Source organism: Triticum dicoccoides, chromosome 6A (assembly GCF_002162155.2).
Source record: "Triticum dicoccoides isolate Atlit2015 ecotype Zavitan chromosome 6A, WEW_v2.0, whole genome shotgun sequence".
In the NCBI taxonomy this organism is placed as follows: domain Eukaryota; kingdom Viridiplantae; phylum Streptophyta; class Magnoliopsida; order Poales; family Poaceae; genus Triticum; species Triticum dicoccoides.
The window spans coordinates 166,600,683-166,622,051 of record NC_041390.1 but is presented as its reverse complement, the minus strand read 5'-3'; the positions used below and the strand labels follow the sequence as shown (position 1 = coordinate 166,622,051).

At 45.1% G+C, this 21,369-nt stretch overlaps 1 long non-coding RNA gene across 1 annotated transcript; it reads left to right on the top strand.

The window, feature by feature from the left end:
* Nucleotides 1-16,932: 16,932 nt before the first annotated feature.
* LOC119316445 lies at nucleotides 16,933-18,889 on the top strand. The gene is made up of 3 exons (XR_005152989.1): nucleotides 16,933-17,250; nucleotides 17,446-18,768; nucleotides 18,857-18,889. It is a non-coding gene; the product is annotated as an uncharacterized LOC119316445 (long non-coding RNA).
* The last annotated feature ends 2,480 nt before the right edge of the window (nucleotides 18,890-21,369 follow it).

Genomic DNA, 21,369 nt, shown 5'->3' with positions numbered 1-21,369 from the left:
CTAGACATGCTAGTGCTAGCGGGGCGGCTTACGAGCCCATGCTGGATATCGAGTAGCAGGCCTGCTGGCTGCTGCTTGCTATGGGCTGCCTTGTGCTAGGAATTTCATGGCCCTTGGAAATTGGCCATGTTCCGTCGGACGAACTGCACGCCCATGGGCCCAGGCCTGGAAGAAATAAAATATATCCATGTGTGTTCAGAGAAATCATCTATAAAGATAATATACTAGTGATGACCTCCTTCCAAGGCAAAGGGAGATGGACCCCAGACATCAGACTGAACAAGGTCGAAATGACGCTTGCTCGTGCTCCTACTCATTGATGGTGGTGCCCGAGTGTGCGGTGATGCGGCCGCCTAACAAGGGAAGACAAGATGCAGACTGGTAGGGAGCGTAGGTGGATACAAAGGTGGACTTTGAGCTTCATAGGAGTCTTAATAGTGCGCTCATCAGTAAGAGTAAGTGAAAGTGCGTTATATCGACTAGAGGGGGGTGAACAGGCGATTTTTATGAAAGTCTTCAAAACGTGGAAGTTATGAAGACAAACAGTAGAGATATGCCTATTACTATGCAGCGGAAGGTAGACTACACTAGGCAAGCCATGGTCAAGTATCAAAAGAGTGAAAGCACAGTGACAAATAGCTGTAGTGTAATAAGGATCAGGTAGGAAGATGTTATGAAGCCAAACAGATCATTCACTCACGTTGTGAAGACAAAAGATAGAACAGACATGCAATGACTTCACAATGAGTAATCAGTAAGTAAAAGGAAGTGAAGATGAAACCAGTGACTCGTTGAAAACAATGATGTGTTGGACCAGTTCCAGTTGCTGTGACAACTGTATGTTTGGTTGGAGCGGCTAGGTATTTAAACCTTAGGACACACAGTCCCGGACACCCAGTCTTGAACACGCAGCTCAGGACACCAAGTCCTCACCGTATTCTCCTTGAGCTAAGGTCACATAGTCCTCGCCCAATCACTCTGGTAAGTCTTCAAGGTAGACTCCCAAACCTTCACAGACTTCGTTCACTGGCAATCCACAATGTCTCTTGGATGCTCTGAACGCGACGCCTAACCGTCTGGAGGATGCACAGTCCTCAAGTGTAATAAGTCTTCAGATCACACAGACAAGAAGACTTAAGTGATGCCCAATTCTCTCTGGCTCTGGTGGTTAGGGCTTTATCCTCGCAAGGAATTCTCTCTCAAAGGCTTCGAGGTGGGTTGCTCTCAAACGACAAAAGCCGTACTCTCAATCTGAGCAGCCAACCGTTTATGGTTGTAGGGGGTGGGCTATTTATAGCCACTTGGCAACCCGACCTGATTTGTCCGAAATGACCCTGGGTCACTAAGGAACTGGCACGTGTCTCAACGGTCAGATTTCAAACTCTCATGGCAACTTTACTTGGGCTACAAGCAAAGCTGACTTGTCCGGCTCTGGACAAGATTCGCTCTCATTGTCTTCACTCGAAGACATAGGTTTTTGGTTTAGGCATCACTTCAGTCATTCTGACTGGTTCTCCTGGACCCCACTTAACAGTACGGTGGTTCCTATGACTCAACACAAAAGAAAAAGAACTACGAAAGATCTAAGTCTTCGAGCTCCATAGGCTTCATATCATGTCTTCTCTTGTCATAGTCTTCAATGTGAATATCTTCATATACCACCTTTGACTTCAATGTCTTCATACATTTTTAGGGGTCATCTCTGGTAGTAAAACCGAATCAATGAGGGACTTCTACCTGTGTTATCCTGCAATTCTCACAAACACATTAGTCCCTCAACTAGGTTTGTCGTCAATACTCCAAAACCAACTAGGGGTGGCACTAGATGCACTTACAATCTCCCCCTTTTTGGTGATTGATGACAAACTGGTTGAAGTTTTCAACGGGGAATATAGTCTGTGAAATTGTAAAGGATAAGGAATTGTCTTCATAAGTTGCAAGGGCTCCCCCTGAAGATGTGCATATAAGTTAATTTGCTGTTGGAATGCAAATGCACATGGCAGGTTGTACTTGTGGAGATCCACTTCAGCTTATGATGACAATCCACTATGCATGTGAAAGTATATGAAGATAATGACATGCATAATGGAAAATGGACGTCTGCAGAATGAGATAAGTGCGGAATTTATCGTCGCACATGCGGAATTTATCTTCGCAAAACAGGGTGGCAAACAAGTAGCAGACGACCATCTGGTTTAAGTGTTACAACTCATAAGAACCAAATGTAGCAAAAACGAGAGTTGTAAGCACGAAGCAAAATATAAGGCACCCGCCCATATGAACTCGCTTGAAGACTATCAATCTCATATGCTTCTCCCCCTTTTGTCAGTAATGACCAAAAAGGTTTGAAGACATAGAGCCTCTACTCATTCCCATGAGGAGTAGATGAAGTAGCAGGGTTGTTGATGTTGTTTGGCGGTGCAGAAGAGCTTGGAGGTGCTGAAGCAGATGGTGGTGAAGTAGCATCGTCTTCTTCCTCAATGATTCTGGCAGTGACTGTGGCAGCAAAGGAAGAAAACTCAGAGTCTTCAAGGGATGGAGTTCCCAGCAGCACAGCTCTTCGAGGAGGTGTGGAGTCAAACTTGAATCTCTCAGTGAAGCCATCCTCTTGAAGATCAGCTTCAGAAAGCATCATCGTTAGCCCTTTCCATGTGCGGCGACAGGTTTCATGGGCAACGAAAGCGTTCTTGGTGGCAAGATTTCGGATGCGATTTACATCCACCAAGAGGCTTTTCATCTGTCTCTTCAACCAGTCATGATGCCTATCCTGCTTTTGATGAAGGGCCACAAGAAGCTCTCGGTCGTTGAGAACACGAGTGCGCTTCTTGGGTCTTGAAGCAGTGGCACTGTCAGTGGCTTCAGTTGAAGCAGGGTGTGGTGCACGTGTAGTGCCAGCCAAAGGATACACCCTGGAGATGGCTTCAACACCTTCAACGTTTTGAGTGAAGCTCTGGTGTTCTGCATTCTAAAGACTCAGAGGTTGCTTGGCAGGTTCAGGATAGATGGCTTCAGCAGAGGTATCCACATCAGGCAAGAAGATCCGATGGTTGCGGGCTGAGGGCTGATATGAGATGGCAGAGTGAAGTTTGATCAGCTTCATTACCCAAGGAGCATAGAACTTTAAACCCAACAGATCTGAGCCTGATGCGGCTAGTTGGCGTATGAAGAAATCCTGTGCGTTGAAGCATTTGCCATGAAGGATACAGAATATCAGAGTCTTCATTGCACCCTCGATCTTGGTATTTGGAGAGTGTCCTTTAATGGGCCAGAGAGTGCGCCGGATGATGTGATAGATGGTCCTGGGCAGGTACTCAAGGTCTTCAACGAAGAACTCTGTGGGATAAGGAGCATCGTGGGGCAATGGCTTCATCATGGAGAGCATCTGACTCATATTCGGTTCAGGCCTCTGAAATATGCTCTCAATAGCTTCAGTGTGTAGCCGACAGCCTTGCTCGAAGAATTCGCCTGGAGTGGGCAGGCCAGTGAGCTCAATGATATCAAATGCATTGGCTTCATGATGAACGTTGCCGGTCATCCACTCCAGGACCCAAGTCTTCGGATCTCTGCTGTATCCTTTGATGTGCAGTGTGGCATAGAATTGTAGCAGGAGCTCTTCGTTCCAATGCTCTTCATCAGTAACAAACTGTAGCAGACCCACTTGTTTGAAGCAATCCAATGCTTCCTCTAGACAGGGCAGACCATCAATAGCTTCAACATCAAGGCGCTTGTGCGGGAAAATGCGACCTTGGTTGTATAGTATGCAAGAGTAGTAGCTGCACTGAGGATAGCTCCAGAACCTATCTGATGAAATCCTTTCCCTTGAATAGGGGTTCTTGGAGCTATTGAAGAAAGTATTATCTGCCCTGAAGCTATTGATGTTGAAGGAACCAGGTGCTGATGCAGGACCTGGAAACCTTGGCATTCTTGGGATTGGCTTCTGAACCTGAGGCCTGTGCTGAACATGGTAGTTGAATTGTGGACCTGCAGCAGACTCAGGAACGGAAGTTGTGGGTTCAGTGGCTTCGCTGTCTTCTGAAGCTTTTGCTGGGGAGGGCTCCACATTAGCTTCATTGTTGGTTGTGGCAGCCTCAAGATTTTCATCCTCCGCTTGACTAGCTGGAGGGTCGGTCACAAGCACGTTCTCCTGGAGAACTGCTTCTTGGTGGAGCAGAGGAGTGGGCTCTTGTGGTGCTTCTTCTGCAGCTGATGCAGCCGGAATGTCTTCAGCATAGACTTGAGGCCTTGGACCTTTGCGAAGCCTGCGGAACGCAGACGACGCCTGTGGGGTTGGAGTGGGCTGGGCCTCATAGTCTTCTTCCTCTTGAGGGCGATCCGCCCATGAAGCATCCTGTGCAATTGGCATTAGTGGACGACCAATGCTGATGAGTTCGCTGTGTTCTAACTGAGGAAGGGCTACATCATCTTCTACATTGTCATGATGACCAATGTCTTCAGCAGCGATGGGGTCAGCTGCTGGAATGTCTTCAGCTTCAGGAGCCTCTGTGGAAGCAGGCTCATGAACTGTCAGTTGACGTTCTGCGTCAGGGTGAACCATAGAAATGGGTTCAACTATCAAGGGCTCTGTGGGAGCAGCCCGAGCTTTCTTGGTCTTTCTCTTTTTCTTGCTGGGGCAGTAGGAGAGGCTTCAGAGTGTTTCCTCTTCCGGGCTTCAGCCTCTGCAGTTCTCGTCTTCTTGAGCTCTGAAGCGGTTGACCGGCTCTTTGGCTTCGAGCCAGTCGTTGCAGTTGGGAAGACAAGCGGAACTGCTTCCTGCCTTGGTGCCTCTGGTTCAGCTGGAATAGTCTTCTTCTTTTTCTTTGCGGCCATCTTGGGGTCGATGCCAGGACGCCCAAGTGCCTTGCGCTTCTCAGCCTCATTGTAGGCTTGCACACATCTGTCAGCCAGAGTCTTCATCCGCTCACGTGAAGCCTGAGCTTCTGCACGCTTCTTCAGAAAGTTTTCCTTTAGCTCATGCAACATGATCTTGAAGCTCTTTACTTCTTACACGCTGAGCTTGGCCATATGCTTCTTGAACTGAGCCTTTTCATGATCAATTTTCTGCTTCAATTCAACAATGTGCTGGGCAATAGCAAGTTCTGAAGCAATAGCGCCTTGGAAGGCGACGCTGAGGCCAACGGGCAGTTGTAGATCTTCAAAGCTGATGTTTGGTGTGGCAAACCACTCGTCAATGAAGTTGTGGATGATGGTGACATCAAAGAGAGGCAGATTGTTGAAGATTTCTGCTTCTTCTTTGCTCTTGATGAGTTGCTCAAGAGCGTCATCTCCAAGATCTTCATCACTTGACAGATCAATGGCTTCACTGCGCAGGATGGCAGCAGCTGTGAGCTCTTTGCCAGTGTGAGACAGAGGCATCTTGGCCTTCTGGTGCCTTGAGACGCGTGATAAGTCTTCAGACTGCACACTGTCTTCAGGAGGTGCAGTCGCCAATGGCTTCGCCTTTGAGATTTTTGGTGAAGGGGCTAGCTTTGAAGCTTTTGGCTTCTTCAACTGCTTCGGCCTCGGCACTGCAGGCACTGCAGGCGCTTCATCAGACTCAGTGTCAGCTGCAGGCTCATTCACTGCAGTCCCTTGAACCAAGATGTAGGTGATGAGGCCTTCAAGGTTGGCATACGGGCCGATGACATTGGGTTCTGCTTCTCGTGTGCCATCTGCCCTTGGTGCTGAGGGACCAGGGTTGAAGTCTAACCCAAATTTCTTCTTGTTCTGCTTCGCTGAGTTTTGGGCAAACTGGAAGTTGCGCTTGAACAGATTGTCGTCACGACACCAGAGTAGTGACGACGGATGTGCATCATCAGGCTGTGGCCCACGGACCATGCATGGATAGAAGCTTTGGGCAATAGCTTCATCTCTGGACCTGGGTATAAGATTCTTGTATAAGATGTCTCCCTACGGTCTTTTTATGGCACTTTTCTCAGCATACTCTTAGGTTGTGAAGCGGTATTTGAACCATTGTTCTGCCCAATAGCGTCGAATCCATTGGATTCGGGTCTTGCGCTGACCATAATTCTCTTCAGGATCTGTTTTATACATTTCTGCCAGTTCATCAGGCAGATCTTTGGATGTTCCTCCACGTCGCTGTCTGCCCCCCTTCCTTGCTGCTGTTTCTGAAGCCATAAACCTTAACTTGGAAGGCTTCAAGACGTTCAAAGGCTTCAAAGGCTTTCTTTTACTGGACCAACAGGAACTGGCTTCAGGAGAATTTATGTGATGCTGTAAGAATTCTGCAAATGAATACAGACTATGAGAACCAAAGGATTCTCCCACAGACATGTACCTGTGACAACATTAAGGTGCGAGGGAAGGGGAAGAGGTCATATGCATTCTCAGAAGATTTTGAAGATAAATCAGTTTAGAAGACATTGACCTCATCGTGCGAAGACATTCACTCATAGATAAGAAGTTGGTTCCAGATTTGTACGAATCCACAGATCAGTACAAGTGAGGAATCTAACTACTTTGTGAAGCACAAGTGAATATACTAGGCATGTTATGAGATGCAATTTGAGAGAGATCTAGCTTGTGTGAACAGAAACTTCTTGTGGTAGAAAGTGACAGATCAATAGGATCAACGGTGCTGTAAAAAGGCAGTTTTATTTACCACATTGAGAACTGCTAGACGGAGGAGAGATGAGGCCGAGCAGTTCACTCGTCCGTGCCCTAACTTGGCGATGGAGGAGACCTACGGCGATGGCGGAGAGGACGTTGTTCGCGGTCGGCGTGAAGACGGCGTCGGAGAGGTTGCGGCAGCGAAGCGCTTCGTCGCCGGCGTCGTCGAGAGCTAGCGGTGGCGCTAGGGTTCGTGCGAGGGTGGAAGAAGAGATAGTTACCGCTGTGAGTGTGTATTTATAGGCACAGGGGCGGCACTGCGCTATTACACAGGTGCCCCTGGCGATTCGCATTTGAGTAATATGTGGCCATCATGAAGTATTTTGGGGGCAGTTCCACCTCCCACGCATGCCTGGATTGTCGGGTGGTCGTTCCTACTTCTCCGGATTTCATGTGGATAAATGAGCATTGAAAACAGACTTAAATGTTGTCTCTGTGTCTTCTGCTGACAAGGACGGAGAGAAGACATTCGACAGTTTCAATAGAATGCATATGACTTGGAGAGATAGAATTTTGAGATAGAGAGCATAGAGAGGTTAGGGTCTGATCACATTCACTTAGTTCAAAAGATTCAAACAAGAAGACATAGCTATAGTGAATGATGTAGAGGACAGAACACTAGTATATATATATATCTATATAATCAACGTAGTGAAGATAATCATGAAGACATGTTGAGATTGAAGCCAAACCAAATATGAAGACATTGCAAGGTAACGCCATGAGTGAAACACTTCAAAATAGAACGTTTGGTGGTGGCGTTACCCACCGTATAGGAAGTATTAGACCCAGACACGGCGCACAATTATCGTGGCGCTCCGAAGTCAAATTCCACATTAATGTATTCACACTTAGAATGTATGTCTTCATTGATTGAAGATATACTTTACTTCATGTGTTGCACATCTAAGTCATCAATATGCATAAGGGTTAGGATGTGTGCCTGATCACAGGACATTTGAGGATTCTAGGATATTTAGCTCACACCGTAACTTGCAAAACCTCTTCTCATCCAAGGGCTTGGTGAAGATATCTGCCAATTGCTCTTCAGTGTTGACGTGTATGATATCAATGTCTTCCTTCACAACATGATCTCTGAGAAAGTGATGACGAATTTCAATGTGCTTTGTCTTCGAGTGCTGAACTGGGTTGTTGGAAATCTTGATGGCGCTTTCATTGTCGCAGTAAAGTGGCACTTGCTTCAGATGAATGCCATAGTCCTTGAGTGTTTGCTTCATCCACAGAAGCTGGGCGCAGCAAGATCTAGCAGCAATGTATTCAGATTCAGCAGTGGAGAGAGATACACAGTTCTGCTTCTTTGAAGACCAACATACAAGTGATCGTCCCAGAAAGTGACATGTGCCTGATGTAGACTTGCGATCAACTTTGTCACCAGCATAATCAGCATCCGAGAATCCAACCAAATCAAACTCTGAGCCCTTTGGATACCATAATCCTAGAGTTGGGGTGTGAGCCAAATATCAAAGAATTCGCTTCACAGCTAAGTGATGCGACTCCTTTGGTGCTGCTTGAAATCGAGCACACATGCAAACACTAAGCATAATATCTGGCCTAGATGCACATAAATAAAGCAAAGAACCAATCATGGAGCGGTATACCTTTTGATCGAACTCTTTACCATTGTCGTCAGGACCCAGATGATGTTTGGCTGGCATTGGTGTTGTGAAGCCTTTGCAGTCTTGCATACCGAACTTCTTCAGGCAATCTTTGAGATACTTCTCTTGAGATATGAAGATGCCATTGCGTTGTTGTCGTATTTGAAGACCAAGGAAGAACTTCAGCTCCCCCATCATGGACATCTGATATTGCTCTTGCATCATATATCCAAACTCTTCACTGTACTTCTGATTGGTGCAGCCGAAGATAATGTCATCCACATATATTTGGCATACAAACAGTTCACCATCATATGTCTTTGTGAAAAGAGTGGGATCTAGGGAACCAGGTATGAAGCCTTTGCTCTTCAGGAAGTATTTGAGTGTGTCATACCAGGCCCTAGGGGCTTGTTTGAGGCCATACAGTGCCTTGCTGAGCTTGTATACCATGTCAGGATGTTTTGGATTTTCAAAGCCAGGTGGTTGTGCAACATACACTTCTTCTTCAATCTTGCCATTGATAAAGGCACTCTTCACATCCATTTGATATAGAAGTATGTTATGATGATTTGCATAGTCCAGCAGTATGCGTATGGCTTCAAGCCTAGCCACAGGAGCAAATGTTTCATTGAAGTCAATGCCTTCCACTTGAGTATATCCTTGAGCAACGAGACGAGCTTTGTTTCTGACAACTTGACCATGCTCATCTTGCTTGTTGCGGTATATCCATTTGGTGCCTATTATGTTGTGCTTCCGTGGATCAGGACGCTTAACCAGTTCCCATACATTATTCAGCTCAAACTGTTGAAGCTCTTCTTGCATAGCTTGAATCCATTCAGGTTCCATGAAGGCTTCTTCAACTTTCTTGGGTTCTAATATTGAGACGAATGCAAAGTGCCCACAGAAATTTGCTAGCTGAGTTGCCCTTGAACGAGTGAGTGGACCAGGTGCATTGATGTTATCAATTATTCTTTCAATCTGCACTTCTTTGGCAACGCGAGGATGTACAGGGCGAAGACTTTGCTCTTGATGTTCACTGTCGTTGTTGGAAGGAATGTCTTCAGGCTGAGCAATGTCTTCATGTTGATCAGGTGCTGAAATGATAAGTTCTTCTTCAGGATGAGCTTCAGAAGGTATAATCTCTCCAGTTCCCATTAGCTTGATTGATTCACTGGATGGAACTTCATCTAGCACACTTGGCAGCTGCTCTCTTTGTGATCCGTTGGTCTCATCGAACCACACATCCACTGTTTCAACCACTTTGTAATGAAAGAGATTGAAGACTCTGTAGGAGTGCGAATCCTTTCCATATCCAAGCATAAAACCCTCATGTGCTTTTGGTGCAAATTTTGAGGTGTGATGTGGGTCCTTGATCCAGCACCTTGCGCCAAATACTCTGAAGTAACTGACATTTGGCTTTTTGCCAGTAAGGAGCTCATAAGATGTCTTGTTCAGTAGGTTGTGAAGATAAACACGATTGATTGTATGACATGCAGTATCAATGGCTTCAGGCCAGAATTTTCTTGGAGTCGTGTATTCATCTAGCATCGTTCTGGCCATCTCAATTAGTGTTCTGTTCTTGCGTTCGACGACGCCATTCTGCTGTGGCGTGTACGGGGCTGAGAGTTCATGTGTGATGCCCAAGGTATCAAGATATGTATCAAGGCCAGTGTTCTTGAATTCAGTGCCATTGTCACTTCTGATGTGCTTTATCTTGGCGCCAAAATTGTTCATACCACGATTGGCGAAGCATCTGAAGACATCCTGCACTTCAGTCTTGTAAAGGATTATGTGCACCCAAGTATATCTAGAATAATCATCAACAATAATGAAGCCATAGAGGCAAGCAGTAGTAGTTAGAGTTGAGTAATGAGTGGGACCGAAAAGATCCATGTGGAGCCGTTCGAAGGGTTGAGTAGTAGTCATGATTGTCTTCGAGGGATGTTTGGCCCTCGTCATTTTCCCTGCTTCACAGGCACCGCATAAATGGTCTTTCTTGAACTTGACGCCCTCGATGCCTATGACATGCTTCTTCTTCGCGAGGGTGTGGAGGTTCCTCATGCCAGCATGTCCAAGCCTCCGATGCCATAGCCAGCATTCTGAAGCCTTTGCTAGAAGACATACTGCAAGCTGTGGCCCTGCTGAGAAATCTACCACGTACAGATCATCTTTTCGATACCCTTCAAACACTAGAGACTTGTCAGATTCCATTAGTACAAGGCAACGATATTTTCCAAACATTACGATCATGTTCAAATTGCAAAGCATTGAGACAGACATTAAGTTGAAGCCAAGGGATTCAACAAGCATGACTTTATCCATGTGTTGATCCCTTGAGATTGCAACTCTACCTAGACCCAATACCTTACTTTTACCAGTGTCAGCAAATGTGATGTGACTCTTGTCGGATGGACGTAAGGTTGAGTCCATAAGAAGACTTCTTTTGCCAGTCATGTGATTTGTACACCCACTGTCAATAATCCATTCTGAAGACGTTGGTGTCGTACCCTACAGTGCAGTTAGGGGGATAGGCTTCACCAAGAGCATTGTGAAGCAAAAACATTTGACGAACCAGTGGGTTATGAAAGCTTAGATCCAGGTTAGGACTAATAGGGAGAGTAGCAAGCGATTCAGGCACGAAGTACATAGTAAGACCATTTGGGCATTTGATCTTGCGCCCTACAAGATGTTTAAGGTCCCCAGCAATAGCGTCAGACGATTTTGGTTTTCTGCTGGAGACCATTCCCTACAAAAGAGAGTTAAGCCTTCTTAACCACCCACATCTTCAAGGGTGGCTTAGAAGCAATAAGTCTAAGTGCAGCATTTGAGAATTTTGGCTTTGAAGCCTTAGCAAACAGTTTGCAGGTGGACAATAGTACTCATAAGAATAAGCAGAATAGTTCTTGGTCTTATGAACATAGCGGTTTGGTGAACCGCTCTCATATTCATATGACTGACTATGGTCTCCCTGCAAAACATTTGCGTTAGTGCGACTCAGGTGAGTCCTCTATTTGTATGAAGCCTTTGGACTGTATGAAGCCTTTGGTCTGAGGTTTATCTTCTTCAAGTGAGGTGTCATGAAGACATTCACAGGAAGATTTTCCAGAAACTTTTTCGGAACCCAGATCTTCTTCATAGGCGGTCCATTCCTGCAGTTAGTACCAATGTACCTGGCAAACACTTCACCATTCTGATTCTTAAACAGTATATAGTTTGCATCAAAGGATTCATCAATGATAATGGGGTTAGCACAAGTGAAGCCAGTTAGATTGGATGGATCTGCTGAAGGTTCCTTTGCAGCAACCCACATGGTTTTGGGGTACTACTCAGGTTTCCAGTAAGAGCCATCTGCATTCATTTTCCTTACGAACCCAACACCCTCTTTCCTAGGGTTTTGGTTCAGAATCTGCTTTTTGAGGACATCACATAGTGTCTGATGCCCTTGAAGACTTTTGTACATCCCTGTTTCAAGCAATGTCTTCAACCTAGCATTCTCATCAGCAATAGCGGTGGTATCCTCAACAGAGGGGTTAGTTACCGCATCAACAGTTGAAGATATTGCAACAGCAGTAGCAGTAGAACATTCAGCAACAGAAGTAGCATTATCACGCTCAATGCATTTAAGACATGGTGGTTCAAATCCTTCCTGAGCGGGACTGATCTGTTTGGCGCGTAGTGACTCGTTTTCCTTTTGAAGATCTTCATGAACCGCTCTCAATTTCTCAAGATCTTGCTTCCTTTGAAGATAATCATAGGAAAGCTTTTCATGAGTTGTTGAGAGAGTTTCATGACGATTTTCAAGTTCCTGATATTTAACGTGAAGATTTTTTATGTCTTCAATTAAGGATTCAGATCGAGTCATTTCAGCACCCAACAGATCATCGCTTCTGTCTAACAGTTTTTGAATATGTTCCATAGCTTTCTGTTGTTCAGTTGCAATTTTAGCAAGTGTTTTGTAGCTAGGTTTTGAAACACAATCAGAGTCATCGTCACTAGATGTTTGATAGTGAGTAGTGCATGTGTTTACCTTGGCACCGCGTGCCATGAAGCAGTAGGTAGAAGCAGAGCAGTCCTTGTCATTTGCATCGGTGTCGGTGATGAAGTCATTGTCTTCAGTGTTGAAGATGGACTTGGCAACGTATGCTGTAGCCAGACTTGCGACGGCTGAGTCGGATTCCTCTTCAGACTCCACCTCCGCCTCCTCAGAAGCAGACTACTCCTCTGAATCCATTTCCTTGCCAACAAATGCACGTGCCTTGCCAGATGAGCTCTTATTGTGTGATGAAGACTTTCAGGAAGACTTGGAAGAAGACTTTGAGTATTTCTTCTTCTTCTTCTTCTTGTCGTCAGAGTCATATTCCTTGCTCTTCTTCTTCTTTTTGTTCTCATTGTCCCACTGTGGACACTCAGAGATGAAGTGGCCAAGTTTCTTGCACTTGTGACATGTTTTCTTCTTGTAGTCATGAGCAGGAGCTTCATCATTCCTTGAACTTGATCGGGAAGACTTTCTGAAACCTTTCTTCTTCGTGAATTTTTGGAACTTCTTGACAAGCATAGCAAGTTCCCTTCCAATGTCTTCAGGATCATCAGAACTGCTATCAGATTCTTCTTCAGATGAGGAGACAGCTTTTGCCTTCAAGGCACGAGTTCGCCCATAGTTTGGACCGTAGATATCTCTTTTCTCCAAAAGCTGAAACTCATGTGTATTGAGCCTCTCAAGTATGTCAGACAGATCGAGTGTCTTGAAATCAGGACGTTCTTGGATCATCAGGGCCAGGATGTCAAACAAACTATCAAGTGATCTCAGCAGCGTCTTGACGACTTCGTGTTTGGTAATCTCAGTGGGGCCGAGGGCTTGAAGCTCATTTGTGATGTCAGTGAGTCGGTCAAATGTGTGCTGGACATTCTCATTGTCATTTCGCTTGAAGCGGTTGAAGAGATTGTGAAGGACACTGATTCTTTGATCTCTCTGGGTTGAGATGCCTTCATTTACCTTGGAGAGCCAGTCCCAGACCAGCTTGGATGTCTTCAAAGCACTCACACGGCCATACTGTCCTTTGGTCAGATGACCACAGATGATGTTCTTGGCAGTAGAGTCCAGTTGAACGAATTTCTTGACATCAGCAACAGTGACACCTTCTCCAGCCTTGGGAATGCCATTCTCGACGACATATCATAGGTCGACGTCAATGGCTTCAAGATGCATACGCATCTTATTCTTCCAGTAGGGATATTCAGTTCCATCAAAGACGGGGCACGCAACGGAGACTTTAATTATCCCTGCAGTCGACATAGCTAAAACTCCAGGTGGTTAAACCGAATCACACAGAACAAGGGAGCACCTTGCTCTGATACCAATTGAAAGTGCGTTATATCGACTAGAGGGGGGGTGAATAGGCGATTTTTATGAAAGTCTTCAAAACGTGGAAGTTATGAAGACAAACAATAAAGATATGCCTATTACTATGCAGCGGAAGGTAGACTACACTAGGCAAGCCATGGTCAAGTATCAATAGAGTGAAAGCACAGTGACAAATAGCTGTAGTGTAATAAGGATCAGGTAGGAAGATGTTATGAAGCCAAACAGATCATTCACTCACGTTGTGAAGACAAAAGATAGAACAGACATGCAATGACTTCACAATGAGTAATCAGTAAGTAAAAGGAAGTGAAGATGAAACCAGTGACTCGTTGAAAACAATGATGTGTTGGACCAGTTCCAGTTGCTGTGACAACTGTATGTCTGGTTGGAGCGGCTAGGTATTTAAACCTTAGGACACACAGTCCCGGACACCCAGTCCTGAACACGCAGCTCAGGACACCAAGTCCTCACCGTATTCTCCTTGAGCTAAGGTCACATAGTCCTCGCCCAATCACTCTGGTAAGTCTTCAAGGTAGACTCCCAAACCTTCACAGACTTCGTTCACTGGCAATCCACAATGTCTCTTGGATGCTCTGAACACGACGCCTAACCGTCTGGAGGATGCACAGTCCTCAAGTGTAATAAGTCTTCAGATCACACAGACAAGAAGACTTAAGTGATGCCCAATTCTCTCTGGCTCTGGTGGTTAGGGATTTATCCTCGCAAGGAATTCTCTCTCAAAGGCTTCGAGGTGGGTTGCTCTCAAACGACAAAAGCCGTACTCTCAATCTGAGCAGCCAGCCGTTTATGGTTGTAGGGGGTGGGCTATTTATAGCCACTTGGCAACCCGACCTGATTTGTCCGAAATGACCCTGGGTCACTAAGGAACTGACACGTGTCTCAACGGTCAGATTTCAAATTCTCACAAACACATTAGTCCCTCAACTAGGTTTGTCGTCAATACTCCAAAACCAACTAGGGGTGGCACTAGATGCACTTACAGCAAGAAAATCCTGGATATACTTCTCTTGGGAAATAAAGAAGCCATTAAAGGTAGAAGAAACCTCAATGTCAAGAAAGTAGCAAAGAGGACCAAGATCAGACATAAGAAACTCACTATGACGAGCCTTCACAAAGGCAATGTACTTAGAATCGTTGTCGGTGATGATCGACATATAGAAGAAGAGTTCGCCCACGAGTTGAAATGTAGAAAAAAGTGCAGGATCATGAGCACTTGCTGAAAAACCATCCGCAATCACTATTGAGATGAAACGCTCAGACCAGACACGAGGGGTTTGCTTAAGGCCATATAGAGAGCGACAAAGACGACAAACCATGTCATCAGGAAGAGAAGCCGCAGCAAAAAGTGTGCGAAGAGTGGTCATGTGGGCCATAGGGGGAAATGTCTCATCGTAGTCATGACCATGTTCCCACCACTAGACGAGCTTTGTAATGCTCAAGAGAACCATCAGTCTTAACCTTGTAGACCCACATACAAGTGATGAGATGAGCACCAGGAGGAAGGGAAATGAGATCCCACGCGCCAATGCGTGAAAGAGCATCAATCTCCGATGCCATCACATGTTGCCATTTAGGATGAGCAACAACGTCATGATAAGTCGTCTCGAGAAGAGCGGTGCTAGAATAACCATAGCGGTCAGTAGGCAGAAGCGGGCGAGCTCGGAAGCCATAAGTAGGCTAAGCTGGAGGTGGTGCATTACCAACAGAAGAAGACAATAGTCGAGGGAGGTGGCTCATCAGAAGAATTCACAACACGCGGATGATCAGTGTAGTAAAGAAGATGATGAGGGGGAATCAATGGGGAAGCCTCAGGTGATGAACGAGGTGGGGAAGCCACAAGTTACAAAGGTGTGGGGTCTACAACAGTAGTATGGGAAGACAAGGTGGGATGGGTGGACGAGGGCAATACTTGAGTGATAGGTGTATTTGAAAAAGTGAGGAAATAAATATCCTCAATGGGGGAGGTCAAAGGAGAGGATGGACAGGGATATAAAGGACGAGACTCATCAAAAGTCACATCCCGAGAAATGTGCATCCGACGACTAACAGGATCCCAACACAGATAGCCCTTGCATCATTGTAATCTAAGAAGACACACTCAACAGACTGAGTAGTTAGTTTGGTGCATTCGTGGGGGGCAAAAAGAATGTAGCAAATGCAACCAAACAAATGAAGTGTTGAGTAGTCAAGAGAACAACCAAAAAGATGCTCAGGGGGAATGTCGGTCTATATAGTAGAGGAAGGATTAATGTCGATGAGATAGGTAGAAGTAGAAGCTACCTCAACCCAAAACTGAGGTGGAAGAGAGGCGACAATCATCAACGCACGAACCGCCTCAAGAAGGTGACGCTGCTTGCACTCAGCAACACCCTTCTGAGCATGAGCACCAGGACAAGAGAACTGAGGAAGTGTGCCCTGCTCAACAAGGAATCCACCCAGCAAATGAGAGATGTACCTAATGATCCTGAAGCCGCTGAGTTCCACATGAAGCACAGCTTGCTCCAGGCCACCATGCATTGCCCGTCGCTGACTATGTTGTTCCCGCTCTAAAGGAAAACGCGAATGTACTTCTCGACCAATGCAAGTGAACACAGAGGCAGTTGCATGGCGATGGCTTGATAGACTGGGATGGAGAGAAGTACTAATTTGACAAGCATGAGCCAGCCTCCCATGTTTTAGTAGATTCCCAATCCAAGTGGGGATGCAGTTGAGAACTTTGTCTAGAAGAGGCTACATGTGGACCGTGCGAATCTTGCACAAGGGGAGGCTAAGATAGGTGCACTGGAGCACTGGGAAAGCACATGCGAAGCTTAGCTTAATCACTTAGATCTAGGCGATGCTGCAATAGATTGGTGCAAAGGAACACTTGTCGAAGTTAGTGCATAAGCTCGACGTGCCACCAAGATCAGGTTGCCGCACGTCGAAGACAGGACGACGGCCATGTCGGCATTGTACACTAACATGAGGTGCCTGACGCCACGCCAGCACGATGGCTCTAACATGACAATTTAGGACAGTACAACTGCACCACTTTCCTGCCCTCTGACGCACTAAGGCATTTTTGGCCGTCCATTTGCTTGATTTAGAGAATCTCAGCCGTTGGATGCATTGTCTGTTTCGGCCTGCAGGAGACGTTAAATTTTCTGGCCCAGCTGTCCTAGAGGGCTGCTGCTCCAGAAGAAAAATTGATGCATTCTGGTGAACTGGGCCTTTCCCCAGCCCAATTTGCTTATCCCCGCAAAAGCCTGTCCGATTGGTGGCAAACCTTGCCGAAGAAAAAAAAGTAGCATAGACAGGCAGAAGAGAACCAGGTCGGTCGTCTCCAGAGGGGGTCGGTCGCTACGATTTCCAGAGAAGGGGGAAGGGCGTCGGTCGCTATGATTTTAAGGGGATTCGATGCTGTGATTTGAAGGGGATTCGTGTAAGAGAGATTGGGAAGGTAAAGGGGATGCCTCGATTGCTTGGCGGAAGGAGGGGACCCAACGGACGCGGGAGGTTGACGCCATGACTCTTGGTATGAGGAAACTGCTCCGCAGCGATTTGAAGACGCAATAAATCTTCAGTTTCTCTACACACAATCATGGCTGGTGATGTGCCCATCCTCTCCGCTGCCTCACGGTACAAGTACGTGTATATATATGCTTCCCCCCTTACTACCACGCACTCACCGTTTTCTCCCAAGCATAACATCTGTCCGCATGATGATTGGATAGGTTTCCCTATATATTTTTCAGTTCAGTATATGAATGTATGATTCATTCTTCCACCAAGCAATTGAATTGCCCTGATTTTCTCTCATTCCAAAAACTATACATACAGGTATTTCATGTTTACTGTGGTCGATTGATTTGGGCAGTTCTTGGAGACTGTACTCGCAATTTTTTTACTTCGGCTGCTCACCATCATCCATGGCTTCTGCACAGGTAACTCATCTTTGTGGAAATATATCCAATTCTGATTAACTCCCTTCCCAACAGGAAGAAGTAAGAGAATTCAGTGAGTTGGTTTTCAGGCCAATTTGCATCTATCAGATCTGAAGCCATCCCTTGGCGTGTCACTGCGCTTGCACGCGTAGCTCTTGTATGAGGTCCCTAGATGGACATTGAACGCATCTTGACATCGTCTTTGTTGATGAACATGCCTACTAAAAACTTATTAGGTGTATTCTTTGTACATAATGTAACTTCCTTGTGTTTAATACTGATCTTATAAAGAAACAATATGTATGGAGAGGTACATGTGATTGAATACAAAAACTATTCAGGGAAAACTCAAGGAGGGCAATGTTTTCCTCATCAACAATTCCTTTGTGAAATTAGCAAAGAACATGTATAAGGCTGTGGAAGCAAGTTCCATGAAAATAACTCCATGGTCGAAGGTTTAGTCGCAGCGTTATGTCCCTATTAATTATCCTGATTATGCATGTTCACTCACCGATTTTATACCTCTACCCTCTATGGTTGGAAAGACAGACTCCTTTATAGGCAAGGAAAATCTACTTTAGTGCAAGCATAATTATTTCTTTGTTTCCTCCACTTTGCTGCTTTACTATCTTTCTGGTCCATTATCATGCTCATGTTTCAATGTACAGATGTCGGAATAGTTTCAGTGATTTCATATCTCTTTTAAGGTTTGACTGCCTGCTTGAGCCCAGGATCCTGACAAAAGTAACCTCCAGATAACATATATTGAGTAAGAATTCTCATCTAAATTACGAGGCCATCTATTATCTTCCAACTTTCATAAGAGTCACGAGACTATCTCTCACTATATTAGCTGAATTGCATGTACTTAGTGTATATAATCAGGTCTCACATTACCGACTACAGAGTCATTATCATAATTGTCGGCGACAAGTTATAACTAAAAGTAACTATATTTGTGATCTCTGAACTTTTCCAATGACAGGTGAACACTAGCTAGCACCAACAGAACTGAGATATGTTAATCTCTCGTGCAAATGGTCACATACTTAGTACACCAGTATAGTCCTCTCAACTTATAAAGTACTTTATTTCTTCACTGCACCAACATATCTAAAAAATTTATGGGCAAAAAACGCCACTGCCAGCCAGCCACAGACACCGGATGATCCAAATTGCACTTGTCAATAATGCACACAAACAAGAAAAAGGAAAAAAGGTAGATAGCCACATTATACTAAACTCCCTGTTCAAGGTTCTATCTTTTGATGCACATATATATTAACACCTATCTTCGTGATTTACAGATCTGCAACTGATACAATCAAGACGTTTGCTTCGAAAAAGAAAATTCATCTCCTTGAGCAAAGATTGGCTCATCTACTTTGGGCGCTACTCCCTTCGTCTGAAAATACTTGTCATCAAAATGAATAAAAAAGGATGTATCTAGAACTAAAATATGTCTAGATACATCCCCTTTTATTCATTTTGATGACAAGTATTTCCGGACGGAGGGAGTATTAAATAAATGGAGACGTTCTGCGTGTGACCAGTGACCACCCTTTTTGGACATTTTACTGATGTCGTCTGCCTGCGACAACTATCACCGATTTACGTGATAAGACTTTGTGTTTGCCAAATCCAACTTATCTGTACTGTGTTTTCAGAGAACCATTGCTCCTGTCTGAATTGAATTATACTCCCTCCGTTCCAAATTACTCGTCGCAGAAATGGATGTATCTAGAACTAAAATACATCTAGATACATCCATTTTTGCGGCGAGTAATTCAGAACGGAGGGAGTACAAGACTTGCATCTCTACAATCACCCTTATTTATCCTCTAAAGTGATGTTGCTGTTCTTTGCTACATTATGATCCCGCATATCTATTTCTATTACTGTGGTAAATCTGGATCCTATTTGTAGAAATGTCCAATTATTCTAATGCTTTCGTATCCATGTATATACATGTGTTTCCTTTAATTTATCAAGATAGTTGTCCTATTATCAGCCTTTTTCTGTTTTTTACGGGTGAGCAGCTGCTACATCTTTCAAAATAAAGGTCTCTTGTATTATACTTTTGCACTGTGTGCATCCTGCATTTCCCTCTTCTCTATTTTCATGTTCGACATACTACAAAAATAATACCACCAAATAGTATTAATGGAATGCTTTCTTGAATTTATCTCAAGCTCATGTGGATAGTTATATAGTGTATATTTCACATATATTATCCCATTCATATTGATTATTTCCTACTCATACTCATTTAATTTATAAAGAATACCATGTTGAAGAGACATTAGTAGTTGGCTGTTAGATGAATGTTGGGTAAGAAGCTCGATTGGTGCTTGGTACATATTAAGTTTCTTTTCTTCCACTAAGATGAATGCTGGAATGTAATTCACTATGCGCGCACCCCTCAATGACTTTTTTTGGAGGGAACTCAATGACTTATTTCGGTTGTACCAAAATTTGCAACGCCTTCTTTCGGTTCTAAAAAATTCTGTAAAACTATACCATACAACCTTCCAAATAGACGGGTGCGGCAACGCGTGCCTTCGATGATCTAGTGTTCTTCGCATGCACAAACAAGGCATTGAGCACCTCCAGCACAAAGAAGAAACAACAAAGACAAAAGGGGGTCACCTTGCCACAGGTCATGATGGTGAAGAATATGCCTCTCGGGCACCTTGTTGAGGGTGTCTATGGTAGAATCATCCACACCAACTCGTTGAATCAGCTGCCAGTGCCGGTTTGCCGTGATACCATAGGAGGAAGGGCCATGAGACTGAATCGAATGCCTTCACTGTGTCAACCTTGAGCATGAGGGTTGCGATGTGTCTAATGTGCAAGCCCTTAGTGGTGAGCATGAAGGAGCTCTGGTTTTCCTTGATCAGTTATGGGAGCCGAGGCATGACGTGGAGAGAAAGCAGCTTGGAGAAAAGCCTACCAAAGGTATGCGGCAAACAGATCAGGTGGAAGTGTGCAACATGGTTTGAGTTTTTCTTCTCTAGCACCAAGACAATGAGGGCACCGTCAGGCTCGATGAGGCAACCCGGTATAAGCAAATAGAGCTGGTGGAAGACTAGGGCAAGCTCATCTTTGAAGATCTCCAAAGCGAGTTGGTAAAACAACTCTACGAGGGATAGCGCAACCCATGATGGACGAGTAATCTGCCAACATCTACTCCTTATCCTCATGGGGGCGACAATACTGTAACGGGCAATGGCAACCATGTGATTTTTGCAGTGGCAGTGGCACGCATGGATGTAGAAGTAGCACGTGTTTGCGTCTTCCTCGGCTAGCTAGTGGAAGCGGAGGGCTGGTGGGGGATAATGCACTTGAGGGAGGCCAAACCAAGCAACTTAAGCTTCAACTCTTTGCGCAGATTAAACTCCTTTTAGGACAGCTGTCGGGACTCCTACACCGTGTTGAGCTGAAAAATGATTTCCTTAGCCATGAGTTGTTGTAGCTTGATGCTGCCAATATGCCGGTCGCTCCACAGCTGCAATGTGTTGTCCATATGCTTCAGCAAGACACCCAAACGCTAGAGTTGGCAAAGGTGTGACGACACATACTAGGCATCAGCAACCACCTGGCGGAAGCCATCAAAATCTATCCAGATATCCTTGAAGTGGGACTGGTGAGCCCTAGGCGTGAAAATCGTGGTGTACAGGCTAAATCTAAAGCCATGGAGTATCCGCGCAGAAAAGCAACTAGGATGTCATTACCCCCAATTCGTTGAACAGAACAACCGGTCTGGCTGCACCAACGTTGGTGACTGTCGCTCGTTGCTCGAACTGTAGCGCCGCCTGAT